General features: G+C 40.3%; 1 pseudogene across 1 annotated transcript; it reads right to left on the bottom strand.

The window, feature by feature from the left end:
* Positions 1–5039: 5039 nt before the first annotated feature.
* Positions 5040–6619, bottom strand: LOC309802929 (von Hippel-Lindau disease tumor suppressor-like; annotated as a pseudogene). The gene is made up of 3 exons: positions 6537–6619; positions 5393–5697; positions 5040–5269 (listed from the first exon to the last, which is right to left on the bottom strand). The product of its transcript is annotated as a von Hippel-Lindau disease tumor suppressor-like (transcript).
* Positions 6620–10495: the final 3876 nt, after the last annotated feature.

The following is a 10495-nucleotide window of genomic DNA, read 5'->3' as shown; positions in this document are numbered from 1 at the left end:
TAAGGGAGAACAGCCAGTCTCAGTAAAAAGTAAGAGAGAGTCGGGGAACCAGGCAGAAAAATAGGTCAAAATGATGGCTTTGCTGTTCAAAACTCTTTATGAATGCAACATTAATTTCTTTTTCTTAATAGTGATGAAGGGCAACTTATTAGTTTAAAGTACATTTTAGCACTTTTTTAAAAGTAAAAAGTACATAGTTATAGAAATAATACTAAAAAGCTCAAGCATCATATATGAACCCTGGGATCATGTATGCCTAGAGGAGGGGGAGTGCAGGGGCCAGAGAATGCATCCTAATAGTTTTCGAGTTTTGCCAAAGGCGGGAGTAGGCCAGCGTTCACCAAGTATGGGCCTCAGCACAACTGGTCTAGAATCACCCCAAGAACTCGCTAAAAATGCATATTCTCAGACTCCAACCAGCACTTACTGGATCAGAAGCTGTAGCAGTGGGACCCTGGAACATGCATATTAAATGAGCTCCCCAGGTGTTTCCAACACAACCTAAAATTGGAGAACATTTGACCCCAAGTAAGAGTTTCTCCACAGGGTAATAAAACTGCCTGGAGACCTGGAACTTCAGACCCGGGAGTTTCCGCTTTGGTCTTCTCTGACAATGGAGAGTAGAGGTATTGATAAGCTACTAAATGCTGAGAGATCAGCCACTAAGAAACAAAGGCAGTGCTAACAAACTTGTTCAATAAATGGCTCTTATTTAGATCTAAAGACCTCTGTTTAAAAATGAAAGTCCGGGGGCTTCCCTGGTGGCGCAGTGGTTGAGAGTCCGCCTGCCGATGCAGGGGACACGGGTTCGTGCCCCGGTCCGGGAGGATCCCAGGTGCCACGGAGCGGCTGGGCCCGTGAGCCATGGCCGCTGAGCCTGCGCATACGGAGCCTGTGCTCCACAACGGGAGAGGCCACAACAATGAGAGGACCACGTATCACAAAAAAAAAAAAAGTGTAGGTTCCGGAGCCAGACCACATGGGTTCCAACAATGGCTTTATCACTCAGCAGCTCTGTGATTTTGGGCAAATTACTTAACATCTTTGTGCCTTTGTTTCCTCTTCTCTAAAGTGATGATAAATTCATAACTCCTGGGACTCCCACTTCTGGCAGTATGACAGATCAGCTACTTTCAAAGGCTATTCTAACTCTTCCCGAATAAATTACTATAAAAATAATTATTCATGCATTCCTGTGCTCACTAAAAAGTAAGGAAAATTTCCAAGGGGAAGATGAAAACAATGGGCTAAAATTAGAGCAGTGGCAGTAAGTCGTAAGCAAGTGGGATGGAGACCAGTGAAGCAGAGTTGAACTACTAACTCTTGCAATCAAGAACCCAAACTTCGGGCTTCCGTGGTGGCGCAGTGGTTGAGAGTCCGCCTGCTGATGCAGGGGACACGCGTTCGTGCCCCGGTCCGGGAGGATCCCACATGCTGCGGAGCGGCTGGGCCCGTGAACCATGGCCTCTGAGCCTGTGCGTCAGGAGCCTGTGCTCCGCAACGGGAGAGGCCGCAACAGTGAGAGGCCCACGTACAGCAAAAAAAAAAAAAAAAAAAAAAAAAAAAGACAAACCCAAACTTGAGACTCCAAGGATTTTAGAGGTACCAGAATATTACTATTCCTGGCTCACAGTATGTTCCTGACGTTTTTTAAAACTATAAAACTCAAATCATTTATTGATCATTCACTTTTCTAAAAAACACAAATGTGAGAATAAAGATAAACATACCCAAGACTCACCAGCCCTTGCAGAATAGGAAGAAGCCTGGACAGACAGCATGCAAATGTTTTTCCTTATACCTAATGTCTGCACTTCCTCACACATTCTAGAGTCCCATGTTTTGTCACCTCTTGCAGCAGAAAGGAAACTGAAGCTACAAGAATCATGTATAAGAGAGTCACAACAACTTTAAAGCTTTTGATGCTAATGGCTGGTACATTCTAGTTTGCAACTCTGATAAACGATATTAAATAAGAACTGTCAAATACCTACTCCCAGCTAACCTTTACTGTCATTCTTTGAAACAGCATCTCTGGTACTATTTATGTTCCTTCATTGTAGCTGTTGTTTCTCCCAAAGCACAAACCCTAAAAGCCAGCAAAAAACAGCAAACGTAAGTCCCCTTTAACGGGAAGCATCCCAAATTAGGCCCACCAGCTTCCACGTGTTAAATTCAAGAAAAATATGATCTCCAAATGAAAATTACCAAATACAGCAAGGATAGAACCAACCATGAGAGAGAGTTAGCAGAAACAACAAATAATAGACTGATTTGTTGAATTTCAGATATTGAAATTATCAAGTACAGAATGTAAAATAATTATGTTTGAAATATCTCATGAAATAAATGATGAACTTAAAAAAACTGATCAAAGAATGAGAAAATATCAAAAATATCTAGGCAGATATAAATAAAACTCAGAAATGAAAAAACAAAGTGAAAATTTAAAACTCAGTGGATGGAGCCATGGCCTGGCTAGGACTTAGCTCCCCTTGGCACCAAGAATTCCAGCCTAAAGAGGCCTGCCTGGAAGGCCACGCCTCACTGGTTTTATTTCATGTAGTCACCCAGACTCTACAAATCGCTAGAGATACTCTCTTCATTTGATCAAAACTTGATGTCAGAAAGTGTGTAAGTCCACCAAAGGACAAAGAGATATCTGACTATACAGCCCTGAGGAGAGAGGCTACATTTTTCATTTTCTTTGCTGAAGCATTAAGTCCCAATTATGTGGAGCGCAGTTTTGTGAATGAATTATACTTGTAAATATAAGGGATTTTCAGAAAGAAAGCTAATAGAGTTATTTACTGGTACAGTATGTATATGGGTAATTTTGTTGGTAATTCAATTTTTTTTCCCTTAGCACCATGTAATGTATCCAAAAAAGCTTTATTTTAACTCAAAATAGATAAGATCACAGTCTCTTAAAAGCAATACATTTAATACATTCATAAGATTTCAAATGAGTACATACATGCTATAGGTTTTCAATCTTCCTTGGACAACACAAAAAACACAGTACTCAAATTGCAAGTTTTGACAGGAACATGAAATCTCATTTTGACACAAAGACAGGTTTAAAAAATAATAAAACCAACACTGAACTAATCGAGCACCAGGAGGCTTCCTTAAATCTTCCATCCTATCCCACTTTTGAAATCATATGGCTGCCTTCTATACCAGCATTTCTTCTTCCCTACCCAACAATTTGACAAAAAAATTAGTTAAAAAATTATAGATGTGTCACTGAATGAGTACCACAACAGGCTAAAGAAAAAAAAAAGGCCCACTTATTTGTTGAATATTGAAAGAGGAGAATAAGATTAGGTGGGAAAACTGTAAGGCGTTTGACTCATTCACTTCACTCTGATATCAGAGCACAGGAACTGTGCTCAGAGGAACTAATAAAGATGCCAAGAAATATCCCAACATTATTTATAAAAGGAAGGCTGCACTCATGCCTATGAAGAGCTTATAATACCATGGAAAAATATTTAAGTTATAAAGTTAAATGAGAAAGTAGAATACAAAACTGTATACTCAGTATGATCTCAACTATGTAAAACCAAGCCAAAAAAAGGCTAAAAGTTCAAAATGTTAAGTTAGTGGTTGTATTTAAGTAGTGTACTTAATTGGATCTTTTCTCTTCCTTTATTTTTCTGTCTCTTCCAACACTTTCTCTACTGGAGAGTTTTGTTTTTTGCTTTTTTTAACGATTAGCTACCAAAAAAGGATGCCTGATAGAAGTACTGAATTTGAGTTAATGAATTTAAGTCCAGCCTGTAAGAAAGGATCTGTACATGTATAAAATTAGAAAACATTCCAGGCTACCCTCTGAATCCACGGGGTGTTAGCAGTAACTTCCGAGAGGCTGGAGGGCTTTGTCCTCTCCTCCAGCCAGGTGCAAAGTGTCACCAGATCCTGCCTGATGAAAAACTGCTGAATCGAACAAAAATGTCATGGATTTACAAAAAGGAACAGAAGTACCCACATTTGGCAAAAACCTATTTACAGTACAGGAGTAGCTCTTTAATACTATGATTAAACAAGGGGACGGCTATTTTCTCCTATCTTCTGTGCAGATAGCAAGTTTCAAAAAAGCTATCATCAATAAGAACTGTGGAAAGCTAATCCTGGCTTAGAAACAGAAATAAAACAGCCCTGCGACAACAGTGGACAGAGAAAAGCCACGATTTAGAAAATTATAAAAACTGCTTTCTATAAAATTGATGCCCTTGAAAACATTCGTTTACTGTATATACTTTAAGGCCCCCACTACCACCTGCCCTCAAAAAAAAGGGTGAAAACCTCTAACACTTTCTACCAAAGTAGCCACTGGTTTGTTCATTCAACAAACACTGAGAGAAGGCTCATAACGTGCGAGGCACTGGAGTGTCAAAGGGCAGACGGATATGCCCCTGCCCCAAGGACATCTTGGTCTCTCAGAGCGGGACGCGGGCACATCACCAACCACGATACAGGAATGAAAAGCAGATGCCACTGCTTTCCTACAATTCAAGAATAAGCTACAGGGCTTCCCTGGTGGCGCAAGTGGTTGGGGGTCCGCCTGCCGATGCAGGGGACGCGGGTTCGTGCCCCGGTCTGGGAGGATCCCACATGCCGCGGAGCGGCTGCGCCCGTGAGCCATGGCCGCTGAGCCTGCGCGTCCGGAGCCTGTGCGCCGCAGCGGGAGAGGCCACAACAGTGAGAAGCCCGCGTACCGCAAAAAAAATAAATTAAAAAAAAAAAAAAAAAAAGAATAAGCTACAATTCTCATTGAATTACTTACACAAAAGTCCTTACACAGAAACTTTCCTGACTCACTAGGAGGCAAAAACTACTTTCCCTTGAGAAATACTTCTAGAAGGGACAGGCATTAAATTACATTTTGTGATATTTGCCCTTAAACATCACAGTGCCCAGTCGTGAGGTCAGTTAACTTTCTTTTAAGCAATGGAGCATTTTTACTCCAAGAATGAGACACTTTGAAGCCGAGGAAAAGTGACCAGCCCTAGATCTAGATCAAGACTTGTCAGGACTGTCAAAAGCCAGGACCCAGGAGTGTAAATTTCAATTAAAATCTTCAGTCTCCTCTGCCATCCACTGATTTTCAATATGCTCCTGGGGCAACCGCTCCAGGTCCTTCCACACATTTGGGTGGTCCTCCAAATCTTGTAGAGGGATCTCACAATGTCCAGTCTCCTGTAATCCTCAGGCTTGACTAGGCTTCGCACAACCTGGAGGCACCGCTCTTTCAGGATGTACACTGGTAGTGTGATGTTTGTAAAAATAGGCTGTCCATCAACATTGAGAGGCGGCACAAACAGCTCGGTTTGGTTAACTAGAAGCCCATCAGATGTCCCAGCATCTCGGAAGAGCCAAAGATGACCCCGGTAGCTATGGATGCAGCGGCCCGTGCTGGGGGGCAGCGTCGGGTAGGGCTGAAGCTCGCCGTCGAAGCTGAGCCACCCGGGCAGCACCACGCGCGTGCTGCGGTTGTAGATGACCTGGGACGGCTCGCGCGTGTTCACTGAGCAAAGCACCGGCCACGGCCGCCCTGCCTCCATCTCCTGCCGGAAGCCGGGCTCCTCCGGGTGGGACTCGTCCGGGCCAGACTCCTCCTCGTCCCCCTCCTCCGCGCCGGCCTCGGCCTCTTCCGCGTTCCCCACCTTCCGGGGCACTATCTCCTGGAGCCTAAAACTCGGTAATTCAATATTTTGTCGGGTGTCAATGGTAACACTAAAGAAAATAAGCTATGTCTTTTTTTTTTTTTTTTTTTTTTTTCGGTACGCGGGCCTCTCACTGCTGTGGCCTCTCCCGTTACGGAGCACAGGCTCCGGACGTGCAGGCTCAGCGGCCATGGTTCACGGGCCCAGCCGCCCCGCGGTATGTGGGATCTTCCCGGACCGGGGCACGAACCCGTGTCCCCTGCATCGGCTGGCGGACTCTCAACCACTGCGCCACTAGGGAAGCCCAAGCTATGTCTTTTGATTGGTTGATTAATCTTTATACACAGAATGACTTTCTAGACATATGGCCTCTAAATAAAGGACAAGGTATTTCATTTTTAAATGTAATACCATTAGTTTCTGCTGAGAAAATTTTATAGGCAACTAGTTGAAGTTTACAGAGAGAATACCTTCAGTTAACCAAATATAATAATATAGACAATGTATCAATTATGCTGCAAGAGACTAGGAAACTATGAGATTATCAACTATTTAAAACACTTAACAAAGGCAGAATTAACAAATTTGAGACTAGAGCAAAATTCATTTCAGTTAAATCATTTACACTATATGAAGTTCAACAAATTATGTGGGTTAACTTAAAATAGTTAACTGAAGCTAACATAGCCCAATTCATTAAGTACTATGGTGATAAGGTATCTGAAATCAACCTGTAGATAATTATATGAAAGCTTTTTTGTCATTTATCTTAAATAAGACTTTTTAAAGCCTCATATTGAAGTGCTTGTAAGAAAAGCACTTTTTTATGTGAAGGGAGAAGCTGGGAAACCTAAGAGTAGGCACATGACGACTACAGAGCAGTGGACATCCACAGCTATCAGAGCTGCTGTGCCCACTACAAGACAAAGCGCCATTTTACCAGCCATGTCTCCGATGAGGCGGTCGCCTTCCTGTCCTCTGTAATCTTAAAATAAGCCTCCAGCATTTAAGATAACGTGAATGTGCCTTTGTTCCTTGCAGCTAAATAGGAGCCTGTCCAGATTGTTCTTAAAAAATCCAGACCCGCCGTATACAGCATATTAAACCAAATAATTCAAGCATAAGAAACACCACATAGGGGCTTCCTTGGTGGCGCAGTGGTTGGGAGTCCGCCTGCCAATGTAGGGGACACGGGTTCCAGCCCTGGTCCGGGAAGATCCCACATGCCGCGGAGCAACAAAGCCCGTGAACCACAACTACTGAGCCCACATGCTGCAACTACTGAAGCCTGTGTGCCTAGAGTCCGTGCTCTGCAACAAGAGAAGCCACCGCAGTGAGAAGCCCACACCCCGCAACAAAGAGTAGCCCCTGCTCACTGCAACTAGAGAAAAGCCCACACGCAGCAAGGAAGACCCAACACAGCCAATAAATAAATAAATAAATTTACTTAAAAAAAGAAACACCACATAAAAGGGGGTTATATAGCCTGAGACTTTAGCATTTACTTTAACTCAGGAAATTTTTTTTAATGTGCAATGAAAATTACTACATAGTTGTTCAAAACATAAATGAAAATGTGAGAAGTTAAGCACCCACAGAGTCTTCTCAATGCCATTTTAAAAAGCAAGCATTCTTCAAACTGTAATTTAATTCAAGAATCAAGTGTAGGTTGGGAAGGCATTAATAACTCTGCTTATTTTCCAAGGTTCTTTATCTCAAAGCAAGAGTAATTTTCAGCCCATAGAGTTCATTTTTAAAGATACCTCAATTAAATATATTTTCTCTAGATATACATGTGTGAATCTTCTTGTCGTAACTGAAATAGGTTATTAGAAGAGGCTATATAGTGTACCTAATTCAACTTGATAAAAACAGATGCTCCTTGTCAATTAAACCATGAGAGCTTTGTCTCCCATCAATCTGAGGATCTGTGTAAACACAAGCTTTCAATTATTACTCCTTAAGAAAATCACCTCAAAAATCACATTAACCACTAATAATCATTCATTTCCTTGACATCCAAGTACTCTTTAAAAGCTTACACTTTCCAGCTGTAATTATTTTGAAGTTTAGCATTCATATCTTTGCATTTTTAAAGCAATATGCAGTTCTTAATATTTTTGAAAAGTCAGTAAATGGTTCTGTATTATCTTGAATTTACAGCTGACAAAAGGATTTAGACAAAAAGAGACGAATTTCTCAAGGATACACAATGAATCACCGACAGAACTAGGATCGAAATTTTTTACTTTCTAGCTTCTAGGTCAGAAAGTTACAAGTATTCAAACCATTTGGATAAAGTTTTTTAATGCATTTCCCTATCATATCACTGTTCTGGAAATCCCTGTAGAAGACAAAAATCTTTGCCTAAAAGTTGGTTCAGTATCTCCTCTGGCAGTACAAAATAATTTGCAGATGGTACAACTGTATCTGTTTCAGGGAACAAGCACTTTAACAGGCTGTTAAGGAGACTGGGAATGTTTCCTCACATTAAATACGTCCACTCACAGTTAGGAAACCTTTGAGGCATTAAGAGAAAGGGCTTATAAACCCAGATGGGATCTTACATGAGCTTACAACCACGTAAACTCATAACAGTACCAGAAGACAAAGACAACACATTATGATTTCTTATAGAGAAGTGCACATTTCCAGGGTAGTTTTCTTCTGAAGAAATAAACTATAATAAATTATTTTATTTTCCAAGTGAAAAATATTCCCCTAATAAGCATCCATACAAGCTCCATTTTCTTTATGGTTACACTTCTTTTATTCATTGTTTTTTTTTTTTTTTTTTAGATACCCCAAGTAAACCTGATCTAACACTAAAACTACTATAATGACAGTTTTCTACTCGGAACAATACTTTCATATATTAAGATTTCTGAAAGTAAAGTGGTATGGTTTTAAAATGTAGCTTGTGTTTATGAACACTGCCACAACCCCTCTTCTCCCACAAAACATTAATTTCATAAACATTTAATATTAAAATCATGTATTTACACCTTGGTGCCATTTTATTAGAATCAAGTTGACAATACAAATAGCTTACTTTAATAGGTAACCAGTATTTGGACACCATATTTTAATTCTGAAAACCCACTGTTAAACACAAATATTTTCTATTTGAACTCTGCCCAGTAAGCTTCAATTTCACATCTAAAGCAAATCAATTAAGTGCTTCACACCCTATCTTTAAAATATATTCATGAAAAATTTGCTATCAGCTAAAGCACTACATTGTCATATGTAACCATATAGCAAGTCACATCAGCTTAATCCAATTTTGTTACTTTTTGTCAATCTTTCTATATTTTCTGCTCTTAAGATTCTGGCTGTATTCAACTGTCAACAATTACAAAGATTGATAACCAGTGTAATGGAGGGTCCCTTGCAAATACTGTTAGTAGGAATGTAAATTGGCAGGCTTTTTGGAGTTCAATTTGGCAGTAATTAACAAAATTTTATATATACACAGCGTTTAACAAACAAATTTATGTGTCGATTAGGTTTATCCAACAGAAATACCAACCTGAGTGAGACAAGATATACACACAAAGATCAATGCAGCATTGTTTGAAATAGTGAAAAATGAAACGAAACTGTGCAGAAGTTAACAGAGCAGGCCTGAGACTGCTGTCCTAAACAGGCTTTCTTTGCAAGGTTGGTCCTAGGCAAGAGTCTGGGAACTTGGCAGGTAAACAATTCTCCACACTGATATAAAGCTTTCCCTAAAGACCCACACCTGGGTAAATGAAGGCATCATGGAACTGATGTACTACATAACCCAGACTGCCCTGCACCTGAGGTTCAACTGGTTTCAAATAAACTTTCCTTACTGTTTAAGCCACTTTGAAGTGGGGTTTTACTTCTTGCAGTCGGTCTGCATTTCCATCTCCGTTGGCTTACAAAAAACGACTCTGAAATTATAGGCCAGAGCCCTGTATCTGTACCCCAGATGCATTATTAACTCTGTGAATCTGGACAAGGCACTTACCATCCGGAGGTACAGTTTCTTCACTGTACAAGAGAAATGATACCTTTTAAAAGTACTGTTGTGAAAAAATAACAGGGCAACTCACTGTGTTAGATGTACAATGTCTGTAAACTTTAATGTTTATACAAATCCTAGCAGATAACCTGGTATACAAGTGGCCAATAATGGATCCCAACGTTAGAATATTTAAACCCCAATGTCAGAGTATTTAAACCCCAGAAGCTCTGCCCAATATCCACATCATGAAAACTGCCCTATCTGTTACCAGAAACATCTGAAGTCAAGGAAAACAAGGGAAACAGTCAAGGGAAACAATTTTGTTTCACGGCTAATATGACAGCACAGATTCTAATAAGTGAAAGTTTTGTCCGGGCTAGTGTTAGTATTTTGATTTTAAAAGATTACACACGTTTTCACTCACGGGGCATTTGTAGAATTCCTGAATATACCACACTGGAAAACAACATGGAGTTTAATCCATTTTAAGACGGGCTGAGCCAGCCACATGATGTGAGATGGTCTGCTATCAGCAGCAATTCAAACACCATGGCTAAAGCAATCTCCATTTAAATCTCTCAAATGAGAAATTAACAGAGAGGCACAGTCATGAAGCTATAGAATTCTTTTCTTTAAGTACCAACTTTCTGTACCAGACACATTCTGAAATTTATATTACCACTCTTAAAGGTTTTATTAGAAATAATCAGTATTTAAATATTGTACCTAAACAACGTATTGAGTAATCATATTATATGTATAAATGGACAAATACATACATATATCTGTACCTACACAAGCATTCATGTATACATACAGACATGTTAGG

Source organism: Mesoplodon mirus, assembly GCF_964341445.2.
Source record: "Mesoplodon mirus genome assembly, chromosome: 4".
Taxonomy (NCBI): Eukaryota; Metazoa; Chordata; class Mammalia; order Artiodactyla; family Ziphiidae; genus Mesoplodon; species Mesoplodon mirus.
Note: the sequence above shows the minus strand (reverse complement) of the source record. Positions and strands in the feature narration are given on the sequence as shown.